The sequence below is a fragment of the Neomonachus schauinslandi genome, chromosome 8 (assembly GCF_002201575.2).
Source record: "Neomonachus schauinslandi chromosome 8, ASM220157v2, whole genome shotgun sequence".
In the NCBI taxonomy this organism is placed as follows: Eukaryota; Metazoa; Chordata; class Mammalia; order Carnivora; family Phocidae; genus Neomonachus; species Neomonachus schauinslandi.
The window spans coordinates 44,895,769-44,910,797 of NC_058410.1; positions in this window are offsets into that span (position 1 = coordinate 44,895,769).

Below are 15,029 nucleotides of genomic sequence, written 5' to 3' on the forward strand. Positions count from 1 at the left end.
CGTGCTGACGCCACTCCGGGCCGCGGAGGGGGCGGGGACCGGGGGGCCAATGGGGAGCCAGGGACTGGGCCCGAGGGGCTACCGGCGTGTTTCCCCGGGCTCCCCCGCCGCTAGCTGCTAGCCAAGGGTGCGGCCAACCGCGCGCCTTCGAGCCTGGGCCCTGAGGCTTCGCACCAAGAGGAGTAGGATTCCCAGGCTAAAGCTGGACAGAGAAGCAAACCAAGAGAGAGAAAAGGGAGAGAGGGAGGGAGGAGTGCAGGAGGGTCCCGTGGGAGAGCCCCGGCCTCAAACTGGAGAGTTGAGAGTGTGCGAGTCCGGGGGTGGCCAGGTGGGGCAGATTATCTGCTCTCGGCTTCTGGTGAGTGCCGGCAGGGATAGCGCGCTCCCCAGGAATCCCCTAGGGGATTCGCGGCACCTCAGACAGGAAGTCGAGGGAGTCGGGAGACTTGTCGGGCGCGGAGGAGCTCCCTTGGGGGGCGGAAATGGCAGTAGCTGAAGCCGGTAAAGACTGCCCTGATGCACCTCCTCTGACCCAGCCCTCAGTTCCGCTGTCTGGGGTCGGTCCCTTCTGCCTCTTTATAAAGTTCGATCCCGACATTTTCTCTCTGAAGTCCCCCACCCAAACCGGCTCCGTGGGCGCTGTTCGCGCCCCGCCTCTGGCTCCTCCCGGTGCGAGTTGCTTTCGAGGAGTCCAGGAGGCCCTACCCAGCCCCCGGCAGCCCCGGGTCTCCTCGGCCTGAGTCCTTTAGTGTTGCGGTAACTTCTTGGGACGAGGACTTGTTGACTGCAAGAGGAGTCATGCTAGGGAATGCAGGAAGTCAGACAGGACTTTTGCTTTATTTTAGAGAGTTGAAAGGATGCATTTCAGTTGTGAAACGTGCATCGCTGTTCTCTTTCCTGCCCTGAGAGCCTTCCTGGCTCGGATGCGCTTCCTGCCACGCTCTTCATTCTTCCCCAAGCACTCCCCACTCCCAACACAGCCCCCTGGGAAGGAGGGTGTCACAGTGGAGTCCTCCGTCCCGCAAGTTTAGGGATGAATCGAGACAACACTGTCGGTATGGCTGGGTCAGGTGGTGGGAAGGGCGTTACAGGAATAGTGGTGGGCCTGACTTGAGAGGGCGGTGGGGGCAGAGCTTGGGAACACTGAGAGCCCAGAACCAAGGAAGAGGCAGCGTGCATTACGGAACTCCAGTTACTACCCAGTTTAAAAACAGCAAAAAGTCTGACATCGATTCCCAGGCTGTAAAACTGCGAACAAATGCACCCTTAAAGATATATTTGTCTTCAAAACGTGAATATTTAAGCCAAATTGTTTCCGGGGTGAGGTTTTGGTTTTGCCCTAATAATAAATGCGAAGTGGCTCCAAGTCTCCCGTTCGGTTTATAAATGGTGAACTGTCCCGAGCGATCGAAGAGTTTCTTGTACGATGTCGACTTTAAAGAAAATCAAAATAATAAAAAAAAAATAAAGACTCCACTCAGTCCAGTTTTACGCATGCCTTTTCAGGGGCCAGACTGCCTTGTGGCTGAACTCTGCAGGCTCCTAGATCCTTTGGCGATCTAGGCGCACAGGTAGAGCAGAATATCCTTCCCGCCCCCACTCCAACCCTCCCGCCCAGGGTGCTTCGGGGAAGGGCAATCGCCTTGGTTTTCTCTGGAGGCTGAAGAGCAAACCTTCATCCAAAGAGCCGCAAAGTGCCCTCCTGGAGGCGGGAGGAGGGCGTATAGGTCCCAGCCTTTCTCGCCGCCTAGGCGCGTGCTCGCTGCCGAGGGCCGCTCCGCCCTGCCCCGCGCCAGGTTCTGGCTCCGCGGGCCCGCGCTCCCGGAGTCAGGTCTGAGCGAGAGCCGAGGTGCCCAGGACAGATCGCGGCCAGTAGGTGCGACCACGGAGGGTCACACTCTCCCCTTCTGCGCAGGTCCTGCTGTCTATCTGTGGACACAGAGGTTCTACTTTGGCTTCCTCCAGCTAGGGCATCTCCGGGACCGAGCGTCCTTCGCCGCAGCGCGCTCCTCCCCGCGCTACCCAGGCTCCGCGGCGTGGCTGGAGGCCCGCAGTACTGCGTGGGTAAAGCGCTGGGGCGTGAGCGCCGGATCGCGCGCCTAGCGAGGGCTGGGCAGCTCGATTCTCGTCCTTGCTCACCTCGCAGTAGCCACCTCCTATCCCCTGTACCCACTCACTTTGATATTTTTACTTGACTTTGACCATGGGACCAAAGGAACTTTGATTTTTTTCCCACAAATTCAGGAGAAAATAACGACAATCTCTCCGCATCCAGCGAGGCCCAGCAAAATGGTAGTTATGTTTGAAAAGGATTACAGGAGCGGTGACATCCCACGTTTCGAACAAAGACAATGAAGAGAAGGTGATGCCAGTTGCCTAAGGCTGCTTTCTTTTCACATTGCTCAATCTCCTCTACTTGAACCAGTTTTTTAAAACCTTGCTCAAGCTAAGTAAGGGTACTGGCCGCACAGGAGTTTAAAGGAACACAGGGAATTGGGGCCAGTGAGCATCGATTTGAATCTAGGCAGGATTGCCTGCCTCCAAATCCAAGGTAAGGGAAGTTGCCTCCCTCCAAATCCAAGGTAAAGGAAGAAAAATGAAGAGTCCGAAGTTTTACAATATGCCCACTGATTGGAACAAGGTCAGTATTTTCCGTGTATCTGGAAAGGTGTCATTTACACAAAGGTAGTATTTCTCAATCAGATGAGATTGTGCCTTGATTATAAGCTGAAGTAGAAAGTAAAACAACTAAATTTAATCCCCTCTACCTCCTGTACTCTTGCAGATATTCAAACCACCAGGACATGAACTGATCAAAGAAGTGACAAACCACCAGGACTTGACTCGTCAGAGAAGTGAGATTTTGATTCAGAGCCTTGGGAATGGACTACAGAAAATTGGGGGAAAAGTCTCTCCCTTTCTCTCTCTCCCCTTCCCCCAGTTATTTTAGAAGAGACTGCACACCAGACAGATGTCTCTGAATTTGGCTCCCCTGACAAATGTATCAACATCCCCAGAAATGTCAACTATTACCATGACAGCTAATCTAATTGCCTTTTAACTTCCTAATTGGACAGAGGGAATATCAAAACTTCTTTTAGAATGAATTCCACTTTATGATAGCTTCATGGCAATTTATTGAGCTGCGAGGAGGGAATTTGCCAAATGAAAGTAGTTAATTCCACCAAAATTTCCTTTTAGTATCCCATTTTAGGGTTCCATTCTTTTTTTTTTTTCTAGTGTGCAATTTTAACAATATCTAGAACTGTGAAAATAAAAGGTGCCTTTATTCTTGAAGTTAACAAGTGAAGTTAATTACTTTTGAATGATTACATGTTTCAAGATATCACAATGAAATACTTTATTTTGTCTTCAGGAGGGTTATTTATCATTTTCCTAAGCTAATTGACTTCAGTACCTTCAGAATTTGTCTGTCCACCTGTGGCATCTTATTCTGAAAACTGCAAAGAAACAACTTTAAAGGAAGGATGTAGGAATAGAACGAATTTGGAGAACTGACCTGCAGCCAGCCCAGGCCCTCCCTCACCCATGATTTATTTGGATCATTGACTGTTGGCATTTTATGTTGCCTTATGCTGCCAACCAAAGGAGATGAACACAGTGGTAATCTCATAGACATTTTTTTAACCGCTAAACCCATCCTGGCCTGTTTTACAGAGCAGAGATGTATTTGGAATTTGAGAGTACCTGACAAGATTTTGTGGATTCCAAATATTAATAATATTAGTTGAAAACATGTCTGCAAAAGTCAGGTTTGGGGGGGCACGGTGTGTTATTTAACAATGGTACTCTGGTAACTAATGGGGAATCCAAATGGTGATTTTATTTAAAAAAAGAAAAAGAGAAATTTCTGTATTCTGAAACCTCACCTAAAAGCTAAGTAGAGGAATTCCAGTTGGACTTAGTGAAAAACCAAGGCGAAGAGAATTCAATTCTTTTCTTTTTTTTTTTTTTTAAAGAGCTTGCTGTGGGACTCGATCCCAGGGCCCTGGGATCATGATCTGAGCAGGAGGCAGATGCTTAACCTCCTGAGCCACCCAGATGCCCCCAATTCCATTATTTTCATACAAACTTAGAATAGCTCTTAATGTCTTCAAGTAAAAACCTTCCATGGTCTACCTTAATGAACAGAAGAGACTACTTCGTAACTATTGACATATATTTAATTACCATAATATTAAACTTTTCCGCTTTCATATTTTAAAAACTATTTTCATGTTACATACAAGTCACCTTCAGTTTAGGTGAAATCATCACAACTTTCTGAATTTAGCTTTCTCTTAAGTTCTTATTGATGTCAATGGCCAGTTCTAAGATTGAGAAATATATTTAATACCACATTCATCTTTTAGAAGTAAGTTCTTTTTAATGAGTCTCTATGAAATGCGTGGTATAAAGATATCATTACACAAACTCATATGATTCAAACCTTTCAAAATGATAATGTACAAATGGCAAGAAGAGAGATTTGGAATAGGCGTGTGTGAAATATTTTGGCTTGCTATGTTTTTATAAGAGAGTAAGAGAAGGAATTTGCATTCTCTGCTTTTGACTTGGACACAAAGAGTTAAGTCAGAGAGCACATATCAATTATTTCTTAATAGGGAGAAGTTTTCATCTTTACTTGCCTGGAAAAGTCACTCTTAATTGTCTTTAATTTCTGATTATATTGAAAAAAAATTATTTTTTAAAGACACACAGTCTGGTGATATCCTAGAAGCTAACATAACTGTGAAACTTCTTTTGTGACATACAGGGACATAGAGGCATTTGCAGATTCAGAAGGTGGAAGTAGACTGAAGGATTTAAATTGGTGACTTAGATATTTGACAGTATTGGTGTTGATCCATTCCCAAACTTCTGTTTATAAACTTCATTTCAGCAGGATGCTAAAGGGATTAAAAGGACACCACAGCAATAACAGACAGAAGGTGAGGCTATCCATCTGAGTGTGACGTCCTGTCACATGCTTCAAGAGGTCTTGAAACAGCTTCTTAGAAATTCCCTCATAGGGAGTTTCTCTTGGCATGTGTGGAAGAATTTTTAGCACAGACTGCTAGACTGGCATTGACTGTCTTAATTTCATTGGTTGTTGTGACTGATTTTGAAGCAGATTTCAAGATGACATAAATAAATTAGGTTTAGCTATGCTTCAAGTACAACAAGTAGTATGAAGTTTGAAGGTGCATCAGGACACTTAGCAGACCCAAAGCTGACTATATTTTTTATTTTTGTTCTTAACTCTATGCTATAAATACTGTACATTATATTTTAAAGTAAAAGTCCAGTTGTTGACTATGAAATTTAAATTTCAGTGGCTGATATTATTTTTTTCGTATTTCTTTACAAGATGCATGAATCAATCAATTTGTAAAATAATCTAATCTGTAACATTACCTAAGATATCTAAAAAATGTTTTTAAATTTGAAATGTAGAATTTAAAGAATAACACATCATTTTATATCTCATGCAGAATATTGCCACACAGTGAATCAAAGTAGAAATTTGGTAGTTGTCCAGATAATTTGGAATGAAAACCAGCTAAATATGACCACGTAATAAATCAAAGTGAAAAATTCAGGTCTCAAAGTGGGCTTTCACCAAGGAAACTTCTTCCCATATTAGTAAACTAATGCCCATACTCCTGAGCATAGCTAATTCTTTCTCCAAATGTATGTGTGCTCAGAATCTGGCCTTGACCTTAATAATATCTGTTGATTTTGTAAATATTTTAAGACAATGATTCTGAAATGGTTAAAAATGAATACATGTTTTTACCCTGTAGCTTTCTTTTTCTTTGTGGGTACTCAGTGGCAAAATAAATTTGAAGTCCTAATATGCATCAATATATATATATAGCTTTGCCCCTGCGTATTTGAGAGAGAGGTTCTTGCAAGGCACTGCCTGTGATTTTTTTTAGGAGTGGATGTTTTTTTTCAAAGATTTTGTATTTATTTATTTGAGAGAGAGAGAATGAGAGACAGAGAGCATGAGAGGGAGGAGGGTCAGAGGGAGAAGCAGACTCCCTGCCGAGCAGGGAGCCCGATGCGGGACTCGATCCCTGGACTCCAGGATCATGACCTGAGGCGAAGGCAGTCGCTTAACCAACTGAGCCACCCAGGCGCCCTAGGAGTGGATGTTTTAAAACAGCCTTTCAGTGAGCAGTGTAATGACTATCAGTACACAGTTACTGTATCTAGAAAAATAGGCTGTATCTGTACATTTAAAATAAAGTGTTAAATTAAAGCAACCATACCAACAAGTTGAAGAGAAACAAAGATCCTTTTTTACCTCTGTAGTAGGCCTGAAACCTAGGCAGAGTTATTTTATCGGAAGGAAAATCCCAACAGTAGGTGTCTAAAAGAAGATATCTCAAAGTACATGTTGTCAAATAGTTACCTAGGTAGGCAGCTGGAGAAACTGGAGGGAACCATCCACTCTTCAAAGAGGAGGGGAAAGGTGGAAGGCCATGCTGCTGATTGCCGCCTTTGTAACACATGAGGTGGCATACTTAACTCCTGGGTGCCTTGAGCTCTAAAGGTCACATACTTTGGGAACTCAGCCTACTGACCACATTTCCTGGGACATTGCCCTGCCTTCTCTGTGAAAGCAATACAGCCTCATCCTGATGACATTATCTTAGTTACTTTCTTAAGAATGGAGAAGGCTGATGAGTAGCATGGAAGGAGTGATAGGCTGGACATCAAGACACAGCGTTCTGACCCATGGTGTGAAATGCTGACACCCCCTCAGCCCTCAGTTTGTTCATTTATACAGAAAAGAAACTGGACCAGATAATCTCTATCTAAACATGCTTATGGCTCCAAACTCTGTAATCAGAACAAATTTACATTTGATTCGAGAATAGGGCACAATATTTATAAGCATTTCCGAAATGAATGCTATTTCCAACCTGAGATCCTTCTTGAAAAGTCGCACATTATAAACCTCACTTGAAAATGAAGAATTTTGTGTTCCCAAACTCTCACCAAACTGAGGCCTAATCTTAATGGTTGGATAGAATTAGCCAGAGATCCTTTAGAATTTCAGGGAAATGTAATATAAAAGGGAGTTGTGTCTTTCAAGCACACTGAGGGCATGAAGTTGAGATGTCTGGTTTGCAGGACTGGAAGCAAAACTGCCCTTCCACTTGCTTTCTGTGGGCCCCAGTGCATATGTGTACATCCGATGTCTGCTCCTTGGAAATAGAAGTTCAACTTTTCTCAACTTCCATGAGACCGAGAACAGAAAATAACCATTTTTTAATTTGTAAGTTTGGGGTTTTGAAACTAGAACTTTTTCCTTTTTTTTTTTCCAAATTGCATAATTACTGCATATTTCAATGTGTAGTAATATGTAGCTTATTTAATAGAGGAAATACACTTACTAGAATTATTAGTCATAACATCTTGTTTGGTGATGAGTACTTCAAATTCTCCTGCCCAGGACCGGTGAATGCTTAAACAGATTTCTAGAAGAACATGAGCAATATCCCACACTATGTTAGGAATCTTAGCATTGATAAGAATTTTGATGCTTTGTTTATTCTTAGCAATGTTTGAAAATCGCTTCCTATAGAGATGACAGTAAGTTTACCACTAGACTCCCCCGTTTTGTTTCACACCCATAAAAATGATAAAGAAAATGTAGAAAGAGATAGCCAGAAAATACGACTGGACTCTGAAGTAGGATGAACATTCTAAGGCAAAAAATAAAACAGAAACTCAAAGCCATGAGCAGGTTGATTGCCATGGGCTTATTGGGCTCTGGACTGGAAGGTGGCAGTCAGGCTCTTGGCTCCTGCAGGGGAATGGAATGAAAAGTTCTGAGCTGGACCCATAACCTAAAACCAAGGCTTGTTCTGGGACTCTCATGCCCACAAAGGAAGCTGAAAAAAAATGGCTTTGGCCTTGCTGCCCTGGCTATATCTTTATTAAAACTCCCATCCTGGCTTGGCAGGTAAACAGCTTCATGACCCCAAACTGGGCTAGATGGCCTTCTGACTCCATGCCTGGATTTGTGTCATTTTTGCTATCCCAATGGAGCAAGAGTTCTGAAATATACACATAAGAACAGGATGTGGACTAAGATGTGTACAGAGATGGTGGGAGGGGCAGATGGAGGCGACTGGAAAGTGTTAGGGAGGGCAAGGGAGTAAATGTTTATATACTAAAATACATTATTATTTAGTCAATTATGTGATAAACACATATATATATATACATATATATGGCATAAGTAAACGTGTGTATATATAGTATATGTATATATAAATGTATATATATTATATGTAACACATATGTAAACATGTGTATATATAGTATATGTATATAATGTATGTGCATATAATATATGTATATAATGTATGTGCATATGTATATGTGTGTGTGTGAATGTATGTATGTATGTATACATTATATACTCATATATATATATCTATCTATCTCAACCTCCCACAGATTAGGGCTCTCTCATCAAGAAAAAAAGTGAGGATCATATTGGGTAGACAACTAAAAGTATTTTGTATGAAATAAAAAGATATTTAAAAATTATATTATTTCATTCAAAAGATAACATGAAATATTGTTCTACAGAATCTGAAGACAAGCTTTACCTAATTTTCTGTTTCACAGAGTGTTTGAGAGAGTAGTAAAGGTCTTGATAACAAAGCTGGACTAAGCAACAACAAAAGAATAAAGTCATTGACCAGTATCATTTGGAAACACTGATGCAAAAATTCTAAAGAGAACACTAGCGTTTTGGTTCCAGCAGCTCTTAGAAAGATACATGGGGACCTGTCCTTTGAAGCTTTGAAGCCAGGCATTGACTTCTCTTCTCCAGCTATGAAAATTCCAAGATGGCATCTTCTTTCAGTAGAGAGCCGTTTTGTCTACACCGAAAATCTGTTGTATACTACAGCCAGCTTCATTCATGATCTTGGCTAGATCTTCTGGAGAGCTTGCTGCAGCTTACATCAGCACTTGCTGCTTCCGCTTGTATTATACTGTTATGGGGATGGCTTCTTTCCTTAAATCTCGGGAACCAAGCTCTGCTAACTTCAAATTTTTCTTCTGCAGACTCTCCACCTCTCTCAGCCTTCATAGAATGGAAGAGAGTTAAGGCCTTGCTCTGGATTAGGCTGTGGCTTAGGGAATGTTGTGGCTGGTTTGATCTTCTATCCGGGTCACTAAAATCTTCTTCATATCAGCAATAAGGTTGTTTGGCTTTCTTGTCATCCGTGTGTTCCCTGGGGTAGCGCTCTTCATTTCCTTCAAGAACTTCTCCTTTGGACTTGCAGTGTGCCTAACTGTTCGGCACAAGAAGTCTAGCTTTTGGCCTGTCTTGGTTTTCGACTCGCCTTCCTCATTAAATTTAATCGTTTCTAGCTTTTGATTGAAATTGAGAGATGTGTGACTCTTCCTTTAATTTGAACACTCAGAGGCCGTTGTACGGCTATTAACTGGCCTAATTTCAGTATGGTTGTGTCCCAGGGTATAGGGAGGCCCAAGGAGAGGGAGACAGGGGGGAACAACAAGTTGGTGGAACAGTCAGGACACATACCACATTTCTTAAGTTCACCTCTTACCTGGGCGTGGTGTGTGGTGCCCCCAGAACAATTACAATAGTCACAGCAAAGATCCTGGGTCCCAGATCACCATAACAAATATAATAATGATGGAAAAATTTGAAGTATTGTGAGAATTATCCAAATATAACACAAGACTTGAAGTGAGCAAATGTTGCTGAAAAATGGCGCCGATAGACTTGCTTGATGCAGGGTTGCCACAGATCTTCAATTTGCAAAAAATGCTGTTATCTGTGAAGCACAATAAAGTGAAACTCAATAAAACGAGGTATGCCCGTATTTTGAAATAGCAAAAACAAAACAAAACAGAACAACAACAACAACAACAAAACCCCAAACAAAGTAAAATAAAAACGGAACAATCTTACAGAAGTGCAAAGAATAAATGAATTGTGATATATTAATACAATGCAGATAGAAGTGATGACTTATAACTACAAGTATCAACATGGTTAAATCTAACAGTACTGTCAACAAACAGAAGGTGGTTGCCAAAATAGGATGATATTGTTTCTGTAGAACTTGAAGACCTGTGAAACAATGCTGTCTATTTTTATGGATGTATATATATGTGCTAATAACATGAAAACCGCAAAAGAAATACGTGTCAATTTTAGGATGAGGCTACCACTGGGACATGGGAATGAGGAGAGTACACAGGGGATTTTTATGATTTAAAAGAACCTGAGGCAAATATAGCAAAATTTGTTAGGGCTGGGGAGTGAGTACAAGAGTGTTTTATTATGGTTTTCTCTTTCTCTGTCCTTTGAAATATTTTACAACAAAAAGTATATGCAAAAATTATTACATATCTTTAGAGGCAAGTTTTGGGTGCTTCCTTAAGATGAAGTCATTTTTTTCTCTTAAGTATTGATAAAGGTTTGAAATGCATCTTTCTTTTTTTAAAAAAGATTTTATTTATTTGACACACAGAGAGAGAGAGCACAAGCAGGGGGAGCGGCAGGCAGAGAGAGAGAGAGAGAAGCAGGCTTCCGGCTGAGCAAGGATCCCGATGCGGGGGCTGGATCCCAGGACCCTGGGATCAAGACCTGAGCCAAAGGCAGATGCTTAACCGACTGAGCCACTCAGGCACCTCAAGGTTTGAAATGCATCTTTCTGAGAGATGGGTAAAAGGTATGTGTCCCTTGGAGTTTCTGAAAACTTACACTCTTCCACTTCAAGCTATACCTGCACATACACATTATTTAGGAAGCAAGAGAAATAGTTGAATTTTCCAGTTAATCAATAAATTATTTGTACCTCTATTTTCTTTGCATAAAGAACTTTTAGGCCAATGAGCTCAAGTAAGAAAAACTTTTATAACTCAAACAATAGCAAAAATGTCTTTAGGACATTCTAAATGGTAAGGGCTCCAGGATTAATTTAGATGTTACTGATATAATATTTTAATAATTGCATTAATAATAGATAACATTTTTTCACACTTCCTTGGCACTTTACATATGTTTTACTCAGTCTTTCTTTTTTTTTTTTTAAAGATTTTATTTATTTATTTGAGAGAGAGAGAGAGCACATGAGACGGGGGAGGGTCAGAGGGAGAAGCAGACTGCCTGCGAAGCAGGGAGCCCGATGCGGGACTCGATCCCGGGACTCCAGGATCATGACCTGAGCCGAAGGCAGTGGCTTAACCAACTGAGCCACCCAGGCACCCCTACTCAGTCTTTCTAACAGCCCTGTTATTACCCCCGTTTTATGTATTAGGAAGCTGATGTTTAGGAGTTCAGTAACCCTTCTGCAGTCACAGAGCCAAAAAGTGGGATAGCCGGTACTCACACATGTTACTAACTCTGTGACCTCTTCTCTAAAAGCGGGTAAGCAGAGTTTCTCAGAGTCACAAGAAGGATTTACTGTAGATTTAGGTTTTGTCTAGGGAATTACTACGTAAATGCTCAGTTAAGAGCTTAATGGTTGTATAATGGTCCCATATTTACTTAGCAGGGCCTGGGACTTAAACATCTAGTAATATTTTATATTTTGATAAACACAGACCTGTACAAATAACTTGAAAGTACTAACTAGATTTTTTTTATTATCTTTTTTTTTAATTTAAATTTGATTAGCCCACATATAGTACATCATTAGTTTTTGGTGTAGTGGTCAGTGATGCTTTAGTTACATATAACACCTGGTGCTTTATCACAACAGCATATTCTTTGTATTTATTTTTTTGTATTTATTTTTTTCTTATGTGTAACCAGTATGCCCTCATTAGAGTCTGACAATAAGAAACTGGAAATTTAGAAATTCAACTACATGAAGCTAGAGGATACTGGCCACTTTTCCTAGGTTCATTTTGAAACAGATATCCTTATATTTTGTAAACAATACTATGGGTCAGAGTCCCATGGGGATAAGTGTACAATTCATAACCTAAGTCCTGAGACACTGAAATAAAGAACTGATTATAAAATTTAGAGATTTAACAGAGTGAGGAAAGTATCTGATTTTAAAGCATTTCTTTGTCCATTTCCCTCAGTTTTACCATTTGTGGTGGGTTTTCTTAAACAATATATTGTTTAGCTTCATCTGTCTGTGAACGTCATGTACCTTGATTCATACTGCATGTATTCTTCTGTGACCTGCTTTTTTACTCAAATTTATGATTTTGCTATTCATCCATATTGATATGTAAAACTGTAGTCCGTTTTCTGCTGTATACATTGTTGTGTAATAGTGTGGGGCAGGGAATAAAATGATAGTTTACTCATTCTATTGTGAAGGGACATTTGAGTTGCTTATAATTTTTTCGATATTGAAAAATGCAATTATGAACATGTCTTTTGGCACATAAAATGCACAAGAATTTCTCTACAGTATACACTTGGGAATGAAATTGCTAGTCATGGGGTTTATGCATGTTCAGTATTACCAAGGAATGCCACAATGTTTTTCTAATTGATCGTATCATTTATGCTCCCACTAACAGGGGGTGAGAAAGTTCCCACCTCTAAATGTTCTTGCCAGCAGATGGTCTTGCTACTCTGAAATTGGCCAATGTGTTATGTGTGTGTTGGAATTTTATATTCATTTTCCTGATTACTGTTGACAATGAGCTATTAATGTTTACTCTTCTGTGAAATGTCTGTTATGTATTTTTCACATTTTTTCTAGTTGGTTGCTTATCTTACAGATTCACAGAGGTTTCACGTACATATTGGATACTAATCCTTTGTTATAAATGATGTAAGTATCTTCTCCCATTTGTGACTTGTATTTCCACTCCTTTATAGTTTCTTTTGATGAATAGAAGCTCTTAATTTTAATGTTGAAAATTGTCATTTTTAAATTTTATTTTATTTTATTATTATTATGTTATGTTAATCACCATACACTACATCATTAGTTTTTGATGTAGTGTTCCATGATTCATTGTTTGCGTATAACACCCAGTGCTCCATGCAGAACGTGCCTTCTTTAATACCCATCACCAGGCTAACCCATCCCCCCACCCCCCTCCCCTCTAGAACCCTCAGTTTGTTTCACAGAGTCCATAGTCTCTCATGGTTCATCTCCCCCTCTGATTTCTCCCCCTTCATTCTTCCCCTCCTGCTATCTTTTCCTTTATGGTTTTGTTATGTTTTGCTTACTGAATTTTTTTCTTCCCTGAGATCGTAACAATATTGTTCTATGTTATCTCCTTAATATTTTGAATTTTTCCTTTCACAATTATTGTCTAATTCACCAGAAATTGATTTTTAATAGTTTTTAGTAGAGTGTGATGTAGGGATTCTAATTTATATTTTTCTGTATGAATAATCCATTGTCCCAGCAATATTTATTGAATAGTCTACTCTTTCCTTACCTACCTGATATCTGACAAGAATCAAGTTTTTATATATGGATGATTTTATTTCTGGTATTTCTCTTTTATTAAGTTATTTCTTCCTTTGAAAATACCATAGTATCTTAACAAGTATGCTTTTTAGTAAGTCTCCATATATGGTAGGGTGTGTCCCCACATTATTTTCTTTATCTTTGGAGTAGCCTGGCTATTTTTGGATTTTTGAATTACCATATAAATTTTTTAATTAGCTTGCTAGGTTCCGTGAAAAATTCTAGCTCTATTGGGGGATAGCCTTTTGCTATTGGCTTTCTCTGTGAAAGAACATGAAATAGCTCTCTATTCATTTAGGTCTTCGAAAATGTCTTTCAAGATGTATTCCTAGGCACTTTACATTTCCTATTGCTCTTATTAATGGCATTTTTAAAAGTACATTTTCTGATTATTTTTGCTAGTGAAGAGAGATAAAATTGTATGTTGATTGCTTTTATATATAAATTTGCTTATCAATACTAATAATTTACTTATAAATTTTTTTCCTATATTCTATGTGAACACTAACAACAGCTGTAAACTATGCCAACTTTTTTTCTCACACTGAAGTCATTAAGATGACCAGACAAATTTTCTTCTTAATCTGTGAATGTGATAAGTTACATTAATTGATTTCCTAATATTAACCCACAATTGTTGTGATATCTCATCGTTCTCATACTTCTTTGGATTTGGTTGCTAATACCCTGTTTAAGATTTTTCATTTATGTTAATGAGTAGAATTGTATTGCCATTTTTCCGTCTTGTATCATATTTAGCTGATTTTGTTACCAGGACTATGCTAGCCCCATATAAAGAAATCAGTATGTTCATTCTTTTTTATCCTAGCAAATAACTGCTTGGAGATGCCAATACCAAAGCAGCCAAACCTAACCCTAAAGTCATTTAGAAAGACATCGCTTGTGTCAGTTTAAAGGAAATTGAAATCTTTTCATCTTTAAAAGATTCAAGTTTTGAGCAGTAAATTATAGCAGTAAAGAAAGTATATGCCTGGGTTGGATCTAGTATTGCTTATCTTTTCCTTTTTTTTTGTTTTTTGTTATCTGGATTCTTCTTTATGATGAAACTAATTTACATCTGTGCTACAGGGTAATTCACATTTGTTTAAAGAATCTAACAAAAGTCAGATACAGGGAAAATAGGAAGATATTAATTGTAAATGGTGTCTAATAAAAGCTACAGGGGAAAGGGGAGATACTAATTCACCATCTCTTAACTGGTCTGTCATCTTGGAAAGTATCCAGCGATTTGAGAAGAAAAGTCTGCTTGTTAAAATTCAGGCATTTCCTTCCTGGGGAGGGTGAGTAGACTTGCAAGTTCTTTGAGAAAGACGCTTGGGGAAATAATTGCATTTCAACTCTTATGATCCTCAGCTGCCGGAAAAGGAAGGAAATCTACTTTACCATAGGTAATCAAATACATTTTCCTCTGAAAAATCTGAAGTTTTCTCTGAAAATAATTGTCTTCTTCAGGAACAACTGTTCTTTGTTTAACTATTGTGTGGTTGGAGCACACAGTTGTTAAATTGGGTCACCATACCAATTTATTCCAATGGATTATTATGG